Source organism: Embiotoca jacksoni, unplaced genomic scaffold, assembly GCF_022577435.1.
Source record: "Embiotoca jacksoni isolate LCO1_2020_lvr unplaced genomic scaffold, fEmbJac1.0.p SCAF_16, whole genome shotgun sequence".
In the NCBI taxonomy this organism is placed as follows: domain Eukaryota; kingdom Metazoa; phylum Chordata; class Actinopteri; family Embiotocidae; genus Embiotoca; species Embiotoca jacksoni.
Window position 1 is genome coordinate 11,520,075 of NW_027185296.1, and position 9,777 is coordinate 11,529,851.

Sequence of the window (9,777 nt, forward strand, 5' to 3'; positions counted from 1 at the left end):
TATGACAAACAAATCGAGGGCCCACTAACCAAAACACTCCTCCACAGCGCTACTAGTGGTCAACTACTCTGCAGGGTGTCTGGAAGAAAAAATATGTATAGCCTCACAGCTGAAGAATTTGAAGTGGAATGTAGTTTAAGCAAGCATTTGAACTACCTGAAAGGGCAAAGAAATGCTTCAAAAGCACAAGAAAAAGGACTGCCTCTGTCTATGATTTTGAAGGTCATTTATCAGGATGGAGAAATATACCTGACTGCAGCTGATTGGAAGAGGATTTTCCTGCTAGAGATTACGGAGGAGACTGAAATGAAGGTTAATCATTATATAACTTTCTACATGTATAATCCTGTACTCCAGATTTCATTGAGCATGTCTGTAAAAGCCCTCCGTCAGCATAATTGCACCTAACCTGTGCCCCGCATGCTCAAATCTCTAAAATATCACATCCAACTCTAAGAATAAATGGGAAATTAATGAGGAAAGTGCTGAGCTCAACCTCAGATAGGTATCACAGAAAGGGTTAGCCGCCTCCCAGCTCATGTACAATGGAAGCTTGCTAATCCCAACCCTCAAAAATAGAGGTTGTTTGGACTTGTGAAATGTTCAGAGGGATAAATACAAGACCATACTGATTTGACATTCTTGCAGACTTGTGTGCATTGGATCAAACTTAAAATATAACATAAACTGCAGGAATGTATTCGGTAGCCTTAGGATTTGACTGTAGCTATGCCAATATACTAAAACCATGATTAACTCAAATACAATGGAGGCACACTAAATTATTCCTCAAAAACACACACTAAATGATCTCTACTGTCATTTCATTAATATCCATAAAAATATTATTTAATTGCAACTGCAGGTAATTATGATTTCATAAGGATTTTTTTTTTTGGCCTTTGTTCATTATTTACTTTTAGGTTTCATATAATAAATATCCCCAGATACATAAATCATCCCATCTTTTATCATCTAATTTAGATTGCACAGTCAGATTATTCAGTGACTACAGTCCACATTAACTGATGCTGCTTTTGATAGTATCATCCCTTAAAGTGAGGGCTGAGAGTATCAGTGATCATATTCTGCCCCTTAGTGGAGGAAATGGTCCACAGCCCAAGTGAAGCCGAGGGCTTGATCTGCAGAGGCTGAGCAGCAGTTGTGTGCAGCTCAGTTCTCCATTCAGCCTCTGATGGACCACAGAAATCTCCCTTGCCTGTGAATTAAGATTCAAGTAGCTGAAGTTTGTCTCTTCTTTAAAAGAAATTCCTCTCCGAGAAAAAGTCACTCAGATGTCTCTTTAAAAGGGGAGTGACACTCAATTTAAACATAAATTCCGATTTGTGAACATAAAACAAATCCTAAACTTCAATCTTAAAAAGAAATAGAATTCTGTAGTTTAGGTGTTGTCAATAAAATGCAAATTGTCCTCAAAAGCTCCTTGTTTGAGGCCTTTTTTATAATCAGGCTGCATCATGTTAAAGAATCAGAATACAAGAATGAACCTTTAACCTTTAACGGTAGGAATTCAACGAAAGTAAGTTTCCTGTAAATCCTTCACAGTACAGTTGCTGTTGCAAATTAACCAAAGCCTTCTTGTATCTTTATTCTGTTTGCTACAGTGGCAACAGTGGATGTTCATTGAAACGAAAGCTAGAGAAAGACAAACAAAACTGGGAACTGAAATTACCAAATAAATGCAAAACCAATGCAAAAATGAAAAAAACTATTTGTAATAGATTTATTCTGCATTGCTTTGTGCCTAAATCTGTCTTTGAATATAAATGTTCATTGAAATACCTGAAAAGTGGATGAGACTCAAATTATTCCGATATTTTAATGTACACTGAGTGGCTGAAATAAATATAACTGCTGTCTTCATTAATGAGTCATCAGAAAACTATTAATATTGTTTACATTATTTCTAATAATTGTTTGGTCCAAAAATTACTTGAATGAGACCGGTCCACACCTTTAAATTGCTTGTTTGATTTAATCAGAAGTCCAAAATCTAAAGACACTGCTGCTTAAAAATGACACAACTATTAATAAAATGTCAAAATTGTTCACAATTAAAGTGATGTTAGTAGTGCCGACAAAAATATGTATCAAAGATTGTCATCTAAAGGGACAACATCATATTTATTTTCACCAGTATTCTAATGGGAAATTACTTGACAAACAAAGCTTCTTGTATGTAATGTCTAAGCTTTATCTCATTTTATCAGACAACTTACTAGCTTTTTTGCTTAAATAAATAAAGAAGACACACATGACCGCTGATCAACTATGACTGAGTATTTGCTGATAGTGCAATGTCAATATGGTGGCAATTTGAACATCAGAATTCACAAAAGTCACTTCGGTTTTAAGATAACTCAACAAAAAGTGGGGTATTGTAAACACAATCTGTGCATCAGTGATTCTGTTTCACACTGGAAAATAATCAACAGCCAGCTTGTCACTCCTTACAACCTGCCAAGTGTAGAAGTGGAAGCAGTGACACATGTAACTGACATCTCAGATTTAATTTGACTGGTAATCACACCTAGCTATAGTTTCAGAGCATTTCACACATCTGAGCTACAGTTTCAGGTGTTAAGCTGGTAGGGAGACATGCATCTGTGCCTCTGAATGATAATACCTCTTCAGACACGGTCACATTTTAGGTTTATGCTCCACTATTACGATTATAATAATGATAGCAGAAGAAAGTTAAAGCTCATCTTACTCTGCTCAAATGTATTCATTTCAGTCCAGTGGTTATACGAATCGAATTATAAACGCGTATGCTTCACTGCATGTCAGCTTGTTGTGATTCTGCATCATAAACTATGAGTGGAAAATATCACTTCTAACAAGAGACAATATTCCATTAATGCCACCTGCTTCTGTCATACTTGAGAAACTTGAACTGAATAGTTATGCATCATGTTTAACAAGATAAAACAATGAAAAAAAAAAAAAATGAAAAAAAAAAAAACTGTTAACGTGTGCTTACTTACAAGTCTGTGTTGAGATGCTGATTCCGCCTCATTGTTCTTAGGAAACACATCTGCAACAGAGGGGAAAATAACAAGTAAATGTTTTGAAACTTTGTTAATAAGCCTTACAAACCACACAAACTTTGATCAAATGGGGAGGATTTCGGTCACATTTAGTGAATCCATCTGACACACGCAGCTGCAAGGAGATTTTTTTTCATGAAAAATACATCTATAGACACAAAGAAACTTTAGTAGGGTGGGATTACATCCTGAAATGATAAGTTAATTAACAAACCGTATTATTTGTTAGTGTAAAAACAATATTCATCCAATAATAATTTCAAAAAAATGGACTCAAACCAGGTGTAAATGTGATGCATACCGTTCGAACACATTCTTAAAAAAATAAAAGTCCGAGCAGCTAGTTGAAAGGTCGCCTCACTCCACCTCTTCCTGCTAACTCAAGCAAGCTGGACAAAAGCTATAGGTAGTATAATATTAGCTTAGCAATGGACAAAAAAAACAGAGTAAGCAGCAGTTTCCTTGACCTGGGATGCACCAGCCACAACAACCAAACCAATTTGCATATTGCAATGGGATCCAATAGCAGGCACAGTAATGAGTAGACCCCTGGCTCAGATCTGTGTATCCAGATACAGATCACATGTTAATAGCAGGTGTAAATGAGGCAAATGTGTCAGAGTAGTGAAGCGTTCTAAACCCTCAAAATCTGAGCGAATACATTTGAAGAGGGAGAAATTACCTTGAACATTGCTATTATGTCAAACAACCAAATAGTCTGTGTTTTATGCTATATACTCAGCATTAACAAACAAGTTAACAGGCTAAAAGTGAGATTTGTGAGGTTAGTACAGCATAAAAAGCACTCTAAACACGAATCATTCAGGGCAAATGAAAATTCCTCATATTTAACCACAGACAGATGATGTCTCCGAGACCCTGAAGAAGAAGTGTGTCCTTTCCTGTGACTTCTGAAACACTTTCTGAAAGCAAAACATATTAATAATTTGATAGTCAGTTCTTATTTCCTATATCAAGACAAAATATAAGAATATGGCCGTTAATTTTGAACTAGTTTCTGACAATCTATAGACAAAATTTTAACAAAATGAATATACTTATCAATAAGGGAAATCATGAATTGCAGTTCTGGTATATTGCTTGTTACAGCAATGCCATAATTAGTTAGCCTAAATGGCAAGTAAACAGCATAACATAGGGACAGCCAATAATCATTAATGTCCTTAATATTTATGAACTGGACATGAAAACCTGAAAGTGTAAGTGGTGCCTTTAAACCAAAGCTGAACATTGTTTTCAATTTAAGAGTTACTAGTTCACTATTTTCTGTTAAATTGCTAAAAACTCCCTGATTTCAGATACTCAAATGTGATAATTAGCTGCTTTTCTGTTTTATACAAGTGCCTTTGGATTGCTGGTTGGGCAAAGAGCATTTAATGACAGTATCTCGGGCTCACAACAACTGTGATGGACATTTTTACCGATTTCCAACATTTTATGGGCAAAACAAGAATGAAAATACTCTGAGGTTGCAGCCGCAGCGGAAACCGGCAGAACTGAGTTTAATATGTTTGCTGCGAAGAGAAACAACTGTGATTGGTTTTAATATCATGGTGATGGTTTAATGGTGTGAACAGTGATTCAGTCAATATAATGCTATGAAAACTTGCCGGTCTCATTTCTTCACATCTGCAATGTGCTTGGTAGGTGCATCTGATTACTAAAATATCTCATGTCTGCAGCTGTTCCTCAGCTGAGTTGCTAATTCAGTCCAGTGTGCTCAATATAAGTAGTCCCAGGTGTCTTCATTTATAGCTGCGTAAGCAGCCAGCCAGGCCAACGGAGAACACATAACTGTTTGCTATGCTGAGCATTCGGGGACTTCAGGCATCTTGGTTAAAATATTTGACCTTGTCAAGTGACATATAATCAATTTGTGGATAACATGCCTCAACCATCTGATTTATTTAGTCGAGCAATTGACTCCTTTACTCTCTGCGGTATACTAATGCAGTAAAACCTACACAAGGCTGTTAAGCTGCCGCTGACTTTTTTCCATAGCTGTGTAAGCTCATCCTTAGACACCTGCAGGGAGTGATGGACTCACTTATGTAGGTCTACTTTGTTTTGATAGAGCTGATAACAGGGGTGTGATGCACACTCACTGTGTGAAGTGCAGTGCAGTGGCCAGATTTTGCCCGCCTGTCCTATCAATCAAGTGTCTCAGAACATCACAGAACAGACAACCTTGTTTGTCACTGACTATTATTATCGTAATTAAATGTAAGTGTTCACCACTGACCAAAATCATGATAACCCATGATTCATCTCAGTGAATTGTGATTGTTTACCACCAGTTCGCTGTCATTTACTACCAGCTCCACGGTAAAAGGCTCCCTTTCGATCGCTTCATTGTCTTCTCTCTCCTGTAGTTTGTGCTTATTCCTCTCTGTTGTCTCTCTCTCTGTTGCTCTCTGCAGGTGTCCCTGGCTGCAGAGCATCATGTCTCTGATCTGCAGTTACTGGCCCTACCAACCTGCCCAGGGTTTATTGTTCAGTGTCTCTATGCAGCTCTTTTCTGTCTCCGCTCTCTCCTCACAACCAACCGGTCGATGCAGAAGGCCGCCCACCTCTGTCTTGTTCTGTCAGAGCTTTCTTCCTCTTAAAAGACCATTTTTTTTCTTCCAAATGTCGTTCATGTGGGAATTCTTGAATTATTAAGTTCCTGGATATAACATTGTATGTTTCTGTTGTAAGGACCTTACTAAATGAAATGACTTATGTTGTGATTTAATAAAATGATGTAACAAAATTGAATTGTATTCATTATTTCCATACAAGGCTAGCCCACACTTATTAATAGATTAGAGTTATTACAGTAGTCTTTTTATTGTATTAATGCTTTTGATTGAGTAGGTTGGAGAATTTATTTTGTGTGTGCTATTGATTTTTCTCCACACTTATAACAAATATGTATATTATTAATTTGAAAGTCTAAGACAATCAAACTGCAAAGTAAGAAGATCTAATCTTTTGGAAGTTCTTTCACAACACAACTACAGAAAAATAATGTCTAAAACACCTCATACGAGGTGTGATCAAAAAGTTCAGAGACTGTTCTTGCTGACAACGGAGCGCAGCCTAGCGACGCTCATGGAGCAGGGAGAAGCAACAACTTCGTTGGGCACGTTTTCCAAGTTACGCCACTTAATCAACATGAGCATCTGTGTTACACGTTTTCGTTAAGAGTTGTACATGCATAACACAAATTTCGCCTTGGACCTGAAACTTGAACAGAGAGCGCACTTAAAATTCTATGTCAAATTTATGGGCAACAAACAGGGAGAGGACATCGGGATCTAAATCTGGTGAGTCCGAGGTGTTGGGAACGATGATTATGTTGTTGCGTGTCAGAACCCAATTGCTATCACAGCATAGTTCAGATCATTTGCGCCAAATGTTTTCCCTCTGATGCCTCAGAACTTGACAGAAGAACTCGGTGTTGACAGTCTGACCCCGGGGGGATAAAATTGCGTTGCACAACCCCCAAGAATATCAACAATAGGCCACCTGGATGCGTACAGTGATGTTTTCCCCTTTTTGAAATTTAAATGCCACTCAAAACACCTCACCAGGCTCATTGCTGCACTGCCTTAGACTTTCAAAAGTTTTCCAAACAGTCTCCCTTGCTGATGTCTCGAGTTAAAAAAAAATATTCAATGAGTGCTTTTCGCTAAAGTCCCACGGTGAAATCACAAACATCCCACCCCGTACCACTGGTCACAAAAACATATGCCAACCAGGTGCTGATGTTGATCAGCCAACGCTACTTGGAATACTTACTGATGAAAGTTATTGCTCCTTCCTGCTTCACATGCATTACTGTTCTGTGCACCATTCAAGCGCAACAGGAACAGTCTTGAAACTTTTTGATCAAATCTTATTTTTTTGATCAATGTCGAGAATACTTCCACAGGAAAAACAGTCAAATCAAACTATGTATAACATTTCATTGAATATGACCCTCCACAGTATATTACACAATACAACACATGCATTCGGTTCAGGATCACTGCTACGAGTCAGATCCAGTCCAATCAACCCCAATGAAAACAACCTCCTTATAAATCAATGTGTTTGTGACTTTCTATCCATAAATGCATAAATCAATCCATAAATGCTTCTTTAGCCATTTTTATTCCAAGATGTGTATTGCCAGCTCAGCCATTAACATCTGAACGCATCACTTCTTCCAGTAGCCTATACCAAAACTCAGCTACTCTTCAACTTGCTCATCAGTCTGTGTTACCGTATTGTCATAGTTATTCAAAAAAAAACCCATTCAATTTCAGTTTTAAGAATTTAAGGATAAACTTGATAATAAATGTAATTCCAGTAAATACATTTAATTACCAGTAACTTATTAAAACACTTCCGTTGTTGTCATGCTAACAAATATTTTGAAAATCGTTTTACAGTTTAGATATTTTAAAACAACACAACATAGTTGCAACTTTGTTTTCGATCAGGCAGCTGGAGAGGCTGCCATCTTTGTTTTGATTTGGAAACAGACATAACTTGGGTGACTGTTTAAAAATATGTTTTCATCAATTAGTGGACAGAATATTATTTCCTTAAGGATTCTAGAAATACCCTTTGAACAGATTCTTTCAAACTAGTCACTGGTTAATTCAGTTTGAGGGAGAAAAAAAAAATAAAAATTAATATTTAGCTCTGTGACCCAAATGAGAGGATGAAGGGCAGGGACGCAGGCTGGCTCCTGCAGGACTTTACAGCTTTGATTGCACTTGGAATTACAATGCACCTCTGCTTTTTGAACTTCCATTCAATGTTAACAGTACCACCTTAATCACTGTGTTGCTAATAGCCAATTTAAGGACAGATAAGGAAGTCAGAGATATAAAACTTGAGCAACCAAGTTTATACGATCATGTTTTTCAGCATAAAATGGTTTCCATGTCCTGCAAATATGATCAATGTAACAATAAACGTCATATCACTTAATAACTCAGAGTGAACATGTCTTCTGAGCTCAGTGCAAGTTGAGATGAACTCAGATAGCAAAGAGCTGTGTGTAAGCGGTGACTTTATTCTGACAGGCTATGCGACAGTGCGCCAGCTGCTCTGCCGACGAGGCTGAGACGCACAGAGAAAACGGTGTCAGCGACAAATGCTCAATGTCGCAACCGTGAACCCATTTAAGTTAAATGTGAGACGACAAAGCTGCAGCTTGAACAGCCCTCCGTCGCTGCGGTGTTTTACCTTCGACTGACCGCACCTGGCTCCGACGCATCCCTGCGCACATCACAGTGAACAGCAGGCTGCGACACCTACCTCAGGACGACCGATCCTGTCCTCCAGTTTGTCATTCCATCTCACTCCGTCTTTCCCACTGTCGCCATTTTGCTGTAAAATCCCGCAGGTTACACTCTGGTCTGGAGGAGAGGGATGTTCACGGCAGGAGGTAGAAAAATGAGCGTCACCCAGACTGCACGCCGACCCCTTATGTCCATTTTACTGCGCTGCCAGTCTGAAGAAACGACGCATTTTAGAGCAACATACCAAAATGGTACAATGTCCCTCCGATAAAGGAAATAACTGAACGTTACAACGTAAGAGTTTTAAGTTTGTTAATGAGGCACGTGACCTTCACCTGACGTGACCTTGCATACTTGTTCTGGCACAGGGACACGTGCACTAATAAGAGTCTCATCTTACAAGATCATATTTCAATTCAGTATTCTAACTTATTCTAGGGTGCCCAATATTACTGTGAGGCAGGGTATGGTAGCCTGCCCACTATTGGTCTGAGTGTACATTTCCTTTGTTGCTCCCTTTTGGGTTTAACAAACCACAACTGTGTCACTCACCATGTAGAAGAACATGTCCTTCAAGCAGGACAGAAAGGGTTACATTTCTCCTGGCCTCGAACTGAATTTTAAAATGGCTCAGATGAATGAATGAATGAAATTTCACTGGTGAAAATATGCTACTTTTCTATATTTAATGTCCAATTGCTCTTGTTCAAGTAAAGCAGCGAGCTTTAACCCTCATTTAAATTGCAGAATAATGTTGCTGAATGTGTGCTGAAAATGCATTATTAATACTGTCTCGTGGTTTCTCTTGCCCAAGTGTTATTTCTGTTTCTACTGGAAAATCATCAAACTTCATTACTCTCAGAGAAAAGTCATGTCATCATCGATGTGTTTTGGTGTTATTAATTATAATTTCTTTCCACGTTGCCTCATTTAACATGATTCCCATCAAACAATGCAAGATCACAGGCTGGTAGCGTGGTTTTAGCCATATCTCATTACAGCTACAAGGAACTAATGTTTAAGCCTTATCCATGAAACTGTCTGGATCATGTTTAGATGATTATTATCAGAGGCTACTTAGACAGAAGACTAGTGCATTGGATTATATTGCAACAGCTCCACACTTCAACTTCATTTAAATGTGACTTAGAGCCTAGAAAAGTACAGCATAACAATTAGACTTTCTGTCAGAATATTATTATTTCTGACTCTACAGTAAACAGAAAGAATTAAAAGCAGAATTTCAAACCTTCCTCTGCTTTTATTGTGTGAAATAATTTGCGTTTGACCGGTGCATTGAGGAAGAGTTATTCTGCATGTGGGGTCTGCATTGGAGTGCTAATTCTCATATTCAAAAACATATGAAATATTTATTAGATTAAGCAAACAACTAACAAATCTCTCAG

General features: G+C 38.0%; 1 protein-coding gene across 3 annotated transcripts in view; it reads right to left on the bottom strand.

Annotated features, from left to right (window-relative positions):
- znf644b (zinc finger protein 644b) overlaps nt 1-8,637 on the bottom strand; it is a 32,239-nt gene extending 23,602 nt beyond the window's left edge. For all 3 annotated transcript variants that reach the window (XM_069150925.1, XM_069150926.1, XM_069150927.1), the window contains exons 1-2: nt 8,388-8,637; nt 3,009-3,058 (exon numbers count right to left, since the gene is read on the bottom strand). The gene's annotated coding sequence lies outside the window, so the exon portion shown is untranslated. The remainder of the gene's footprint in view (nt 1-3,008; nt 3,059-8,387) is intronic.
- Between the last annotated feature and the right edge of the window lie 1,140 nt (nt 8,638-9,777).